This window comes from Miniopterus natalensis, chromosome 18 (assembly GCF_054644295.1).
Source record: "Miniopterus natalensis isolate mMinNat1 chromosome 18, mMinNat1.hap1, whole genome shotgun sequence".
NCBI classification, from domain to species: Eukaryota; Metazoa; Chordata; class Mammalia; order Chiroptera; family Miniopteridae; genus Miniopterus; species Miniopterus natalensis.
Window position 1 is genome coordinate 15,898,261 of NC_142098.1, and position 14,078 is coordinate 15,912,338.

Here is a 14,078-nt window from a genome sequence, read left to right on the forward strand (position 1 = left end):
CCGCTGCTGCCTCCCCCAGGCCTGGGGACAGCCAGGCCCAGCCTGGCATGTACGCCTCAGGCGGAAGGCCAGTTCCATGTCCCTGAGCAGGCAGCTGCGGCAGCTGGTGAAGGTTAACACAGGGCGCCCCAGGATGGAGGGGACCAGAGCTCTCATCCTGTTGCCCACAGGGGACACCAAGGATGTGGTCCCCTCATACAGAAGCTGATGTGGGTGGTCCACAAGTCCTCAGGGTCTTGCTTGGCATCCACATTCAATGGGTCAATTTCGGGGGGGGGTTGTCTAGAGATGCTAAGATGTAGGCCTGAACTTGTGGGGTCCCCAGCAGAGCCACCACGTAGCACCCCCCACCCTGTGCCCACTCCTCATGGCCTCAGGCAACACTCAGAGGCCAGCAGAGTGCAGGTGGGGAAACTAAAGCCAGGAGCTATCTGAACACTAGTTAAGGCCATATAGATGGTTCACGGTCACATAGTTAAGCAGCACGTTTAGGACTTGAACCCCATTTCCTGGGCTCAGATGCAGCATTCTTACCGCTCATTACACCACATGCCCAGTCTGAGGCCTAACCATAAAGTCTGACCAAAGGCGTAAACACGCACACAGAGCTAAAGTATATTTGACTAAAATAAATAAAGTATATTTGACTACAATAGTTTCACCTAATATGCAGTTGTGCTTTCTGAGGTTTTAGTTACCCGCGGTCAACCAGGGTCTGAAAATATTAAATGGAAAGTTCCAAAAATAAACAATTCTTAAGTGTTAAATTGTGTGCTGTTCTGAGTAGCATGATGCAACGTCCTGCCATCCGCCCGAGACATGAAGCATTCCTTTGTTCAGTGTTTCTATGTGGTACACACTCCCTGCCTGGTGGTCACTTAGTAGCCATCTCGGTCATCAGATCAACTGTCACGGTATCTCAGTGCTTGTGTTCAAATAACCCTTATTTTGCTTAATAATGCCCCAAAGTGCAAGGGTAGTGAAGCTGGCAACTCAGATACACCCAAGAGAAGCTGTAAAGTGTCCCCATGTATAGGAAAAAACAAAGTATGTAGAGGGTTCTCAGTACTACTATCTGTGGTTTCAGGCAGCCGCTGAAGGTCTTGCAGTGCATCCCCTGCGGATAAGGGGCCTGTTGTGTAGTGGTTTAAAAAATGTCCACAAAGTCTTTGTCACCCATCCCTTTATGAGATGGAGACTAATTCTCTTCCCCTGAATGTGGGCCAGGCTGCTATGAACAGAATGTGGGGGAAGCGAGTGTGTGACTTGAGACAAAGTCAGCAGACACTTGGGCAGCCGCCTCCTCTCTGATCGCCTGAGCTGGGGGTGGCAGCTGCCATGCTGTGAGGATGCTCAAGCAGCCTGTGGAGATGCGTTTCAGGGAGCCGAGCTCTCAGTCAACAGCCGTGTGACGCGCCATCTCGGCAGCTGCTCTTCCACCCCGGTCAAGCCTCAGATTAGACACAACCACCAGCTGAGCGGTTCCTGAATCCCTGAATGTTTTTTAGGTTTGGGATATAGTGGTGCCTTGGTTTTCGAACGTCTCCGGTGCCGAACATTTCGGGTTACGAACACCGTAAACCCAGACGGAAATGCTTCGGTTTTCAAACACGCCTCCGGAGTCGAACATGCCCCAGGGCTTCTGCTGAGGGCAAGATCCTGAGGTCTAGCTGTCAGCTGTGGATCCCTCGGTTTTCCAACGTTTCCAGAACGGATCACATTTGAAAACTGAGGTGCCACTGCAGTTTGTTATACAGCATCAGGTAGCTGATACACTGAGAGTCACCACATGCTTGTCTGATCAAGACCTACCTTCTCAACCTGTCCTCACCTCCCTTCCTTCTTGGAGCCCAAGAAGTTCAACCATCTGGTTGTCTAACCACTATGCTATATAACTGAAGCTAATATGAAATAATATTGAACAGAAAAAGTTCAACCATCTACAAAGAAGTACTCTGTGCCTTTAGCCACAGAGTCCCCTCTGATGCCATCACCCCCCCTCCCCCCATTCCTGAGAGATGTGGCCACTTCTGTTTAAATCCCAAACACCCTAAGACAAAGGTGTATTTATGCCCATTCTACAGATGAGGAAGGGCAGGCTTGGATCCAAGGACTAACAGATGGTCAGCAGCAGGACCAGTTACTCAAACAGCACCTATATCCCATTTACATAAAGCTGGTCAGGGCCCAGATCCAGACTCATTCTGCCCTGCCCCACAGCACATACACTGCCACGACAGACGGGAGGAGCAGGGAGGGGAGGATGGGCAATGTAACCTGTGCACCTCCCAATAACCAGCTCCAGAGGCCCGGGGAGCAGATGTGAGGTCACTGCTCAGTGGCCGCATGACAGGCTGGCCAGCTGGCAACTCGGGTGAACATGCTGTGGCCGCCAGCTGCCCACGCTGGGCAGGATGGCACAGAGGTGGACAGGCAGGTGGCAGCCACAGGGCAAATCCCAGGCCAGGCACCAAAATGCCACACACCCCTTATGGCTGGTGGTGGGTGCCTTTAGGTGGTAGCAAGAGGAGCACATCGCTTTTTTATTCTTTTTAACCTGTTGAGGTTCTGGTATTTCTGCAGTGAACCGCGCTTTCAAAACATGGGGGCCCTCAAAGAGATGGAGACTCGCCTACATGAAGTGGGGACAGCCAACAGGAGCACGGGGGTGTCCCCCAGATGAGGGCAGCCAGCCAGCCAGGTGCAGAAACCAAGAGATCTGGGGTGTCCCTGCTGGAACCGGAACCCAAACCCTCACCTATAGCCCCCAGCCCCACCACCTCCAGCAGCCAGGTTCCTGGTGGTCAGGTCCACCCTCTGCCTCCCCTTCCTTTCCTGGGTCAGCCACCACCTGAATGTCATTGTCAAGTTCCTGCTGGTATCCAGACAGTGACACCCCTCCCCCCCCACTGAGCCTGCCCTCCCCATCCTCAGACAAAGCCTGGCACCTGCTCCCCAGACACTCCCTTGGGTTCCTGGGGGTCCCCCATAGCCAGCATCCCTGCCATGGTGTTAGCTGTGGGCTCCAACAGCTATGAGCCAGGAAAGCTGCTCTGCTGATGTCAGGTCACTTAAAATAGAATTCCAAATGAGCAGCTTCATTAGGAGTCTAAAATTAGCATTCTTCCTCAGCGTGTGCGCATCAGCAGGGGGTCTGGGGGGGACACCGCAGCCAGGGATGGCAGCTCCCGCACACCTAGAACAGAAGGACAGGGACCAAGCTCGGGGAACCTAGAGACCCCGTAGAGGGTCACCCTGGACCTGCTGTGGATTGACGGGACTGAGAACCCCCCACCCCTGCCTCGCCCCTTAGTCGAAGGCAGGGGCTCACTCAGGGCCACTCCCTGCTCTTACCCCCCAGGCCCTGCCAAGAATGGTGGACTGGGCCTCCTACACACAGCTGTTCTTGGGCTGAGGCCAGGCACTGTGACAGTGGAGGCCCAGGGGTGGGTGGAGGGGAGCCTGGGGGCGGCCCCTGCACCCTCAGGGGGCCCCAGGGTGCCTACTCCCCCTGCCCTCATTAGACAGGTACTTATTAACTTCTGCCGCTTCTGGCCATTGACTGAATTCTTGTCTACATTATCAGCTCATGTAAATTCATTATCCTAACAGCTGGGAGTAAGCGCTACTGAGTGAAGGCCAATGATAGATGAGGGCTGGGGGGTTGGGGATGGCACAGGGGGGTGAGGAGGTAGGGACAGCCCCCTCGCTGCCTAGTACAAGCTCCCCTGACATACTTGACTCAGCAGGAGAGTGAGCCAGTTCCATGGCTTCCTGATATGCATCGCAGGCTGCCGTCTCTAGACAGGGCCTCCAGCCCCCATAGGCTGTCCCCTCCACCCACCATACCCCCCAGGAGAAAAGAGCCAACACAGCCAGACCCCTAGAAGCAAAATCCAACAGCTCCTGGGCCCCCTCAAGCCACCAGCCCCCTCCCTCGCCAGCCCCAGCTTTCTGTTCCCTGGACCCTTCCAAAGCCGGCCCAACAGAGCCCGAGCCCAGAGCCCATGAGCTTTTGCCAGAGGCTGAGGGCAGGCAGAGAGGAAAAGCCACCAGGCTAACAGCACCCACAAGTGACCAGGCCCCGCCACTCCATGGAAGACAAGGATCTGGAGAAGCAGAGCCAGCCTGCCTGTCTCAGAACCTGGATGAGGCCCCTGCCGCTTCTGCTCCTTCTACTGAACTGTGGTGTCTGTAATCAACACTTTCCTCTCTCCTCTGCCTAGGTTTTTAATACGACCAGCAGCAGCATAAAGCTAAAAAAAAAAAAAAAAAAGAAAAAGGCATGGAAGAAAGGAAGAAACAGCCAAGGGCGAGGGGCAGGCCTGGCTGGAACACCCAGGATGCTTTCTCAGAACCCACCTTGCTCTGTGTTCTACAGAACAGGCCCCATTGGGGTGCATGCTGTCCAAAGGCTCCCAACAGCAGGGTTTAAAAAGTGGAGGAGGCTCCTACCCCATTAAATGTGGTGCTGGCTCCTGCTCCCCTCTCTGCGCCACAGTGGAGGGGCCTTATTAATCAGCACTCAGCCTCCCTCTCTCCCTCCCTCCCGGCCTCCCGTGGACCCCATAATTACCACTTCCTTTCATCCCAGCTCTTCCAGGCTCCAGACCTCAGGCCTGCTCCCTCCATGCTCTGTAATTACAAGCTAATAGCCGAGATGAATTTTCTGCTGGCTCCTGGTTCAAGCACCAATCCGCCCCTTCCCCCTGACGGCTCCCCCTGGGGTAATTACACCCCGCAAGGCTGGGCCCAGCAGGGCTTCACTTTCAGGCCCCGTGCACAATCTGGACTTGCATTCTCTAATCACCCCTCTTGGTAATTTTTCATTACAGCAGAAAGAAATGTTTGTGAACAAATAAAGGGCGTCCCCCCCTGGCTTGGGGCCCCTCTGCCCCCACCAAAGGGGAGATGCTTCTGCAGCCTTAACAAGGCCGGGTCAGCCTATATAGAGACCCAGCCAGGAGGCAGCTCAGTGCCACGTGATCCCGGGAGCCTGAGCGGTTTCATAATAAATTCATTATTATATTTGCCTTTGGGTGTTCTGAGCTTACTCACACGAAGCAATTTTTCTTGGGGTGAGGGTGGGGGCGGGAGAGGAGGCTGGGAGAGTGGGGAAGGTCCTTTTGCTCCCAGATGCACAGGGGTGGCCTGCTGACACCTTAATGTTCTTTTTCTACTAAGGACACCCCCTCAGGTTGTAGGCTTCTAAGGGGATTGGGGCCTTTTTCTTGCCCTGAATCCCTGAACAGGGCTTATGCCCCAAGGCTAATGCCCTGAGTAGCTGGCAGGCTGAGCCAAAGCCCTCACTAATTGCTGGAGCGGGAGAAGGCCCCAGCAGATGGCCAGGATCCTGACCTGGAACCGGAGAGAGAGGCCAGAGAACACAAGGGGGAGGGGGTGGAGAGAAGAGAGGGGGAGGACAGAGAGGGTAGGGAAAGGGAGAAAAGAGGGAGGGAAGAAGAGTTGTGGGAGAAGAGGGAGGGGGAGGGAGGAGAAGGGAGAGAGGCCAGCCTGTGTGTCTACAGGGGACACTGACCCAGGAGTGAAATAAGTAACAAGGCCGCTCATTTTACGACAAGGCTGTCAGCCTTCCCTGTGGTGCAGACCTGTCACTCAGCAGCATTTATTAAGTCACTACAGAATGCTGAAGGCAGGAGCAGACAGTGTCTGCCAGAACCCTAGCAATGAGACAGGAGCCCACTCCCCTAGGGGAGAGTCCACCCCCACAGAGTTGGCACCACAGGGTGAGCTGTTTGCAAAGGTAATTCTGGGGTCAGCCAGTAGCTGCGAGTGGGTTTAGTCCAGGCCCCAGGATGCCCCCACGGCTGCAGCAAGTGGGGGCTGATGGGGGCAACATTTAGGGTTCTCCCCAGCCTTGCCCGCCCACTGCCATGTTAGTAACTCAGGAAGATGAATCCGGGTTCTGGGGAGAACAGTAGCCAAGAGCTTTCAGGAGACCCCTATATGTGTGTGCTACTCAGTGCAAGTGTAGCACATGGCGGGGGGGCAGATCCGGCAGGGCTTAGGCCCCAGGCTACTTCACCAGTGGGGGTTGTCCTGGGTAGGAGTTACAAAGTAGGTGGCAAGAAGAGTGATGGGCACAGGGTTGGCGCCCAGGCAGCCCGCTGACAGAGGCCTCCAAGGACAGTCTAGGGGGCTGAGGTTCAAGGCCACAGATGACTGGGAGTCCCGGAGGTTCCGGTGGAGGGGAAGGACGGAAGTCAGGCAACAGATGGCAGCGACATTTGACAGAGATTATTCTAAGCTGTTGCGTCTGGAGAAGCCTGGGCGGGACAGATGAAAGGCTCAGAGCAGCTAGGGGGTGGCAGGGCCGTCCTGGGAGGGGAGGGAAGAGGCAGAAACCAGCAGCCAAGGGGACTGGAAGGGCCTGACAGCCTCGAGGAAGCGAACAATTAAGATAAGAAAAGGCTGAGAGACAAGGTCAAGGCTGCAGCACAGCATCCTGGACCCCGGGAGCCATTCCCTAACATCATCATCAACTGTAGGGAACGTTTTCCCAAGCTCATTCTAGAACACTTTGCCCTGAGCATCAGCTACCCTTCACAATAACTCCAAGAACAGACCCCCCAGCAGACTGGGAGGTCAGGCAGACCACCCAGAGTCACACTGCTGAACCGAGAGAGCGCCAAGAGCTGACCCCAGTTGGCCCAATTCCCACCCCTTCCATCACCCCTGCGTCCAATGCGCTGGGCTCAGTGGTCCCAGGGCCAAGGAGCCCCCTACCACGGTTTATTCTGCCTCTTACCCCCACTCTACAGATGAGCAAACTGAAGCCGGGAGTCATACCATGTCTAAGGTTGCATGCGGAGAGGCTGAGGAGCCAGGATAGGAACCCCATTTTCCTTGCTGCTGTACCAGAAGTGTCCTCTTAAAAATGAGAGGGCATCCTGGCTGGTCGCAGGTTCAATTCCCAGTCAAGGGCACGCACATGGGTTGTGGGTTTGCTCCACCCCCCCATCTCTCCACTTCCTTCCTTCCCTTTCTCCCTCCCTCTCTCTCTAAAACAAACACACAAACAAACAAACAATGGAAAAAATACCCTCAGGTGAGGACTAACCAAAACAATGAAAGAGAGAGGGCAATGAAAAGGATCCCCCCCCACACACACACCAGGGGTAACCTCCCATTTTGCAGACCCCAGTCCTATAACTGCTGGCTGCTAAGACAGCGACCACCTCCATACCACCCCCATTTTACAGATGGTCCCAGTGAGGATCAGAGATGACACAAAGCCAGGGGGTAAAGATGAAGACCTGACCTTGGGCCCTCCCCCTCCCCTGAGCCCATATTCCTGCAGGGAATCCATGCTGGAGCCACAGTAGGCCTAGGACACAACCTGGAGGCCACCCTTTGTGTGCCTGCAGCGCCTGAGCTAACCAGGCCACCTCTGAGCACAGCCTTGCTCACAAAGGAACCCTTTCAGTGACTCAGGAGGTGCAGAGTGTAGGAAGTGGGTGGGGGTCAAAGGTGTCCAATGCGGACAAGAGGTCCTGAGGGAGACGAACCCAACCTGGCCAGGAGGTGGACACTGAATGCCTCCAAGCCTCCAAATTTCCATACAGCGGCAGGCCGGGGCCAGCAGGTGGGGAAACAGGCCAGGAGGGCAGGGGTCAAGGCCAGGTCCCTACTCCAAATGGATACACCCTGACTAGAGGGAAGCAGAGGCTGCTGCCTGACCAGCCCCAGGCCCTGCTTCCTGCTGCCTCCCTGCAGAGAGGAGGCTGGGCCCAGGAATCTGAGTGTTCAACCAGCTCCTGCCCTGCCCCTCAGGTGAGAAGCTACTCTAGGAGAGAGGGAGGGAGGGACAGAGAATATAAGAGCATTTGTGCCTTCAATACTGAGTGCAGGTTGACAAAAGCTGTCTCTGCGGGGTGGGCATTCTCCACCTGGCTCCCCAGCCCCTAAGGGCACTCAGCAGGTGCTCAGGGGCGGAACAGGGATCAGGACGTCCACCAGCTACATCTTCACAGGTGACCAGACTCAATGCGGAAAAGGGGATGCCTGCATCCCTGTACAGGCAGGCTGGGAGCTCCGAACAGCAGGTACCACCCGGGGTGAGTCGGGGGACTGGATCACTGGTTGGAAAACCAGCCAGGAGACCAGTTCTCTGCCCAGTCCCCAACTCAGCTTCTCGGCGGAGCACTGCCAGGTCACTGATGGGCCAAGCCTCAGTTTCCAGTACCCCGGAGGGACGACTAGACAGGAGAAGGGAAAAGCTAATAAGCAGGCCGCCTTTTACCCACAGATCTGTTTTTATTTGGCCTAAAGTCATATTGTTTAAATGCAAATCAATGAAGAATGTTTTAAAACAGAAAATTTCAAGTCAAAATAAAGATTTCCAGTTTCTCGTAAAAAATCAGAAGCCACAAAACCACAATCCTGAGAGCGGCAGTTGTCTCTTAGTCTGTCCCTAAGTCTCCAGCTTGCCAAAGGCTCCACCACTCCCTATCACTTTGGGCTGGCCTGCTCGCTCAATGCCAGGGGCGCGTCTCCAGCTCTGAAACCCTTCGTGGGCTCAGGCAATGAACAACGTCTGGAGGAGCTTAATAACCATCAGTGGCCAGGCCCCTCAGCTCAGATGTTGTCAACATCTGAATCCAATCCAGATTTAGCAGGAGCAGGTCAACACCTCCACCCTCAGCCTCGGGGGGTGAGAGCCCATCAGGCAGGAGGCCGTGATCCTGGCACGTGTCAACCACAGGTGGGTCTCACTTGAATCAAAGCCAGTTCACTCAAGCCAGGACTGGCCTCAAGTTATAAAATGGTTTTTGCTTTTGCCAAAAGGTCCATTCTCAAGTTGGGCTGCAGACCAGACATTCTCACCAGAAAAATACACCTACTGATTTAATTCTGCAGATAGTTTTACCAAGTTCACAGCAGGCCACCAGTAAACCCCATAGATATGTGAGGCATCCTTGAACCCATTACTGACTCCTACAGCATGAAACTCTTTATATATCAAACCCCTGGTATTAACATCATCCCCCAACATCATCTACCCAGGCTGATCTACCCAGGTATCAAAGGTAAGATCCAGAAAACTCCAAGTTTTCATGTTTCCTCACCCGGACTCATCTACCATCTTCAAAGCTCTGTTTACCATGTCCACACATCAGTATATGCCCCACTAAAGAAAAACCAACTACCTTCCAGCCAAAATGGACCTCAGAACAGAGCCACCAGGACAAAGCTTGCCTAACAGTCACAAACAATGAGTTGTGATCTCCTTAGTCCCAACCATGCCACTGGCAGGATGGTCACCATTTTCTGGCCACAACTGACTGCCACAAACTGCTGAGTAGCCCCACTGTCTAGATTTAAATAATTCTCGACTCCACTAAAATATAAACAAATATCCCTCTGTAGCTACAATTGGGAACTTGTAAGGTTCTAGTAACCTGGGCAGGATGCTCAGGTCTAAAACTGGCTCTCACAGGTGCCAGGCTCCCCCCTCTGGGAGGTGTAACCAAATTCTCTTGGATCACACCTTGGAGCTACCCGGTTCACTTTAAGACCTGCTGTGGATGCAGAAAAAGGCCTTAAGCACAGTGCTTGCTGAATGTAGCGTTTTCTTCCCCAATGGGGTCAACAAATGTCCTTGGGGGCTGGAGGTTCAGGGGGATACAGAGACCCCTATTAGCCAGAGAGGGGCAAGTAAATAAAGGTCTGGGTGGCTGGCTGTGGATAGGCAGACAGTGTGTTCCCACAACTCCTCCTGGAGCACCCAGCGACTTCCTTAAGGAGCTCAAGTCTTCGCACCTGTTTTTCTTCTCGGAACCCATGTAAACTCACCCATGGGGGCTTGTGACGGTATTGCCACATGTGCCATGGATGCTGTTGTAGCTGTGGCGTGAAACCCCGGCACCCCACTGACACCTCACCAGACACAGTACAGCTGAGAGGAAGAACGTAGCTCTACAGTTCCAACTTGGGAACCAGCTATTTAGTTACAATACACTCCCTGTCCCTAAGTTACTGGCTCCAGGGTCTGACATCCCTACTAAGGAAGCCCTCTTTAGTCTAATAAAGTTTTGTAGGACATTTATTTAGGCCTAACTTTTTGCAGCTGGCTGTTTTTACTTACATATTAAAAAAAGAGAGCGCCAGAAAGAGACCAGAGGGTGAGTCTCTTTAAAACATACAATCTCAGTCCACACCTTGGCTCCCCCTGGGAGCCCACAAGAAATCCTTTAAGAGACCATCTAAACACCGCCCCCAAGAGCCCAGAGGCCGAGGGCAGAGTGGAGCCTCGGTTCTACCCCCACACACTGGTGAGGTGGCAGGGATGATCACACAGCCCCCCTTCCTCCGGCAGAAGTCCCCCCAGCGTTCCCTGTATTCCACTTTGTATCTACAACGCTGAGCACAGCAGCGGCTGTCAGCTAGTGAATCCTCAATATAGTTAAGCGAGAAGTAAAATCACATGCAAAAGTTACAAAACTGCACCCAAACACGGGAATTCAATAGGATGAGTCTGCTCACATCCCTTAGTTTCCTGTTCTCTCTCTACTATTACCAGCTGTATGACTTTAGGCAGGAGGAGCCGCCCCACGGGACCCCCATTTCTCCTAGTTAATGGTTATGGGGATGATCCTGACCTTGAAAGTCAGACCCATCTCAAAGGAAGACGAAACAGCGGAGACTGACCATCACCTCCATACCAGTATACACACAACAGCCCGGCACCTCTAGGTTCAGAGAGGGACACTCCCACCTGGTCACTATATGCCGGAGACGACTCGTTAACCCGGATCAAGACCTGCTGTGGCATACACCGCCGCACCATGGGATTGTGTCACATGAAGGGATTCGTCCCTCTTGTTACCAAAGGGCTGGGTGGCATGTTAGGTGGTCCCCAGGACCTCAGGAGGAGTGAAGACTAGAGTTAGCACAAAGGAGGTTCCGCCCTGCCCCTGCCGGCAGGTCTCGTTCTCTTCAGCTTGACACACAGATTTTCCTTCGGGACGGCTTAACCTCTCCAACATCAATACAGCCCTGACCAAAGCTCACAGATCGATTTCTTTTATTGCTGCTGGTGGCCACAGACCTACCATCTGAGCACTGGAAGGGCAGGGCTGGGGGAGGGGCAGACATGTGAAAAAGTGCCTCCCTCGTCCCAGACCCAGGGCACAACCACCAAGGGAGGCAACAAGGTGGCTGAAAAAGGTGTGTCCACGTGCGAGTGCAAGCAGATATGACTTTGAGACCCTGGGAGCAGAGAGGCCCCAGGACACATTTGGCTGCTCTGGCCCCAGCAGGGGAGCAGGGGGTGCCGGTTCAGCAGGGGCTTATTTGGCACCTTGAGCCTTTGGGCCTTGGTGGGAAAGGTGGCAGCAGCCCCACCCCACTGCAAGGTGTAGGGTCAGGGGCACAGGCAGAGTCTTCTGGGTCTCTTAAGTTAAAATCCCAGGATACCAGTGTCACAGAGAACAGGGGTGAACTGTCGGCCCTCCCTATTGGCAGCATTGAACCCATGGGGGCACAGAGGCCTCTACATCCCCATCTTACAGATGGGACACAGCTGGGGGGATTATTATGGAGGGTCCATGTCATCATTTGTCCCTGTGGGATGCCCCCACCCAGCTCTGGCAGCCTCAAAGCCACTACAACGTGCAACTCCTCATACACATGTCAAGTTCTCCAGCTGGAGAAACCGGTTCCAGAATTAGAAGGTTTGGCCAGCACTCCAGATAGACACAGAAGCCACCCATCCAAATATAATTCTGCACTTGAAGGCCCTTCAGAAGAAAGGCTTTGGCTCACCTGGGCCAGGTAAGGAGAATTACCATCAGGGTTTTACTTCGGGTTCACACAAAGCCCAGAGCCATCCGGTGACCTGGTGATGGGGTGTGGATAGTCAGAGGTCTCCATGCCCACTGTTTTTCCACCGCCTTCCCTAGCTAAGTGAGGCTGCCTGGTCCCAAGGGGATGTTTGCTCTGGCCTGCAGGATTGCCCCAACCAATTCTGGGACAAAGAGGGCAAACCCTGGCTTCCCACGTGAGACCCTAGTTCTCCTTAAGCATCACCCACCTTCCCCAGGGAGAGAACTTGCTTACCCACTCCCCAGAGCAGAAGGCCCTTCTAGCTCAGCTTTGATTGCTTACTGCAATCACCTGGGGGAGAGACATAAAATACAGATGTCTGTGCCCCACCCCCTAAAGATTTGGGCTTAATTGGTCATAAGTCCAGCCGGGGCCTGGGGGTTCCCCAGGTGATTTTGAACTGCAGCCAACAATAAACACTCCTTTCTCATTTAAAAGTCACCCCTCAGAAACCCCCAAGTCCCACTGGAACTCCACACAGCCTCAGGTTTAGCTAATCTCCTTTTTCACAGATGCTAGCAAACTCTCTGCCCCTCCCCTTACCTCGATTCCACCCTCCCCAAGGCTCCTCTCACTTTTCCTCTGGTAGTTTCGCCTGTGAACTTGGGAACCTGCTCAAAGCATCAGGAAGGGAGGGGCAGAACAAGGACCCCTGGGATTTGGAGCTGACTGGAAAATTCCATGCAGAGGAGCAGCCCTAGCGAAGACATGGCCAGGACCAGGAGTATGAATGCCTGTGGTTTCAACCAGCAGGCACAAGTGAAGAGGCTGGTGGGGGCACAAGCTGCAGAGGGAAGATTAAAAGGCCCCCAGCACAGCCCAGCTGGTGTTGCTCAGTGGTTGAGCACTGACCCATGCATGAACCAGGAGGTCACAGTTCAATTCCTGGTCAGGGCGCATACGGGGGTTTCGGCCCGATTCCCAGTAGGGGGTGTGAAGGAGGCAGCCAATCAATGATTTTCTCATCACTGATGGGTTTTTTTTCCTCTCTCCCCCTTCCTCTCTCTGAAATCAATAAAAACAAGGCACCCAGCACAGTTCTGGCAGGTGTGCAAAGGGCCACCCTGGACGATCTCCTGTTATCTGTCTGTACACCTCCCAGAAACCAGTGCAGGCTGGGTTCATAGGAGGCACGCGATAAATTCTCACTGACAGGAACACTGTGAAACGTCACCTCCCGCCTGTGGCCTCGGCTGGAAAGACCAGCATGGGGAAGTGAAGCCAGCAGCTCAGCAACCCACATGCTTTCCGAAAGAGGGGAGAAATTAAAGCCATAAGGGTAGTCTTCAGCTCAGTGACCACACTGAAATGTCACCCAAAACATGTGGATCCCTGCAGGTTAAAAACACAGCTCTCTTAGCACCAGGGGACAGGGCAGGTGGCCTCACGCAGCCCTGTGGCTTGGAGACTGCTGTGTTGCCATAACAGAGGTAATTAACATGCTACCACCCAACCCCAGCCTAGTGTGGACTTCGAGTAACCTAGGCTGGGAATTCCAAGCCTTCAGATGGGGCCAGGAAAAACCGGCCTTGCTAGCTGACTCCACAAGCCCCTGCGAGTTCCTGGGGCAAGGAGAGAGGTAGCAGCCAGGTCTTGCTCACCTGCGTTCTTCTCGCAAAGTAGGTAGGAGCTGCCAGCACCCACCCTGAGGGACTGGAGGCCCCTCTTCTTTTAGAGCAGGGGAGGGTGGACACTATGGCTAAAGGAACTCAGAGGGCTGGGGAGGTCTCCAGCTTAGAGATGCAGGACCCAGGTCAGCCACAGAGAGGCGCTATATTGACTCTGCTCTGGTTCATCTGGCCAGACATGCTGAGCACAGGGGCAGGTGGCTTCTACTCTGAAACCACAAGGCTCCCTTCAATCTTCAGCCCCTGAACTTCCTCCAGAGACAGGGAAGTTCTTGGCACCCCAGAGGACTGCCCAAGGGGACAGTTTTGCAAAGGCCATTGAAGCTCCCAAAGGGGTCCAATTCCTGCTATGAGCTCTGGTGCTGGGCCTGTTTGCTCATCTGTCAGGGGACTGGTTCTAGTTTAATTCTGTGCCTTAGAGTCACCTGGGGAGTTTTGAGAACACCCCTTCTTCCTTGGCCCCCATTGGGGCCAGGAACACAGAGGCTCCGGCTTAATTGGGTTTGGGGAGATGTGGCCACCAGCAGTTTTAGAAAACCAAGCTAGGGGATATGTAAACCCTTTTCAACTCTGACAAGCTAGGATTCTGAGAGCTGTCCCCTA

The 14,078-nt window shown here is 54.0% G+C and overlaps 1 protein-coding gene across 2 annotated transcripts in view; it reads right to left on the bottom strand.

Moving 5' to 3' along the window:
* GSE1 (Gse1 coiled-coil protein) overlaps positions 1 to 14,078 on the bottom strand; it is a 400,693-nt gene that overhangs the window by 38,097 nt on the left and 348,518 nt on the right. The gene's annotated exons all lie outside the window — the stretch shown is intronic.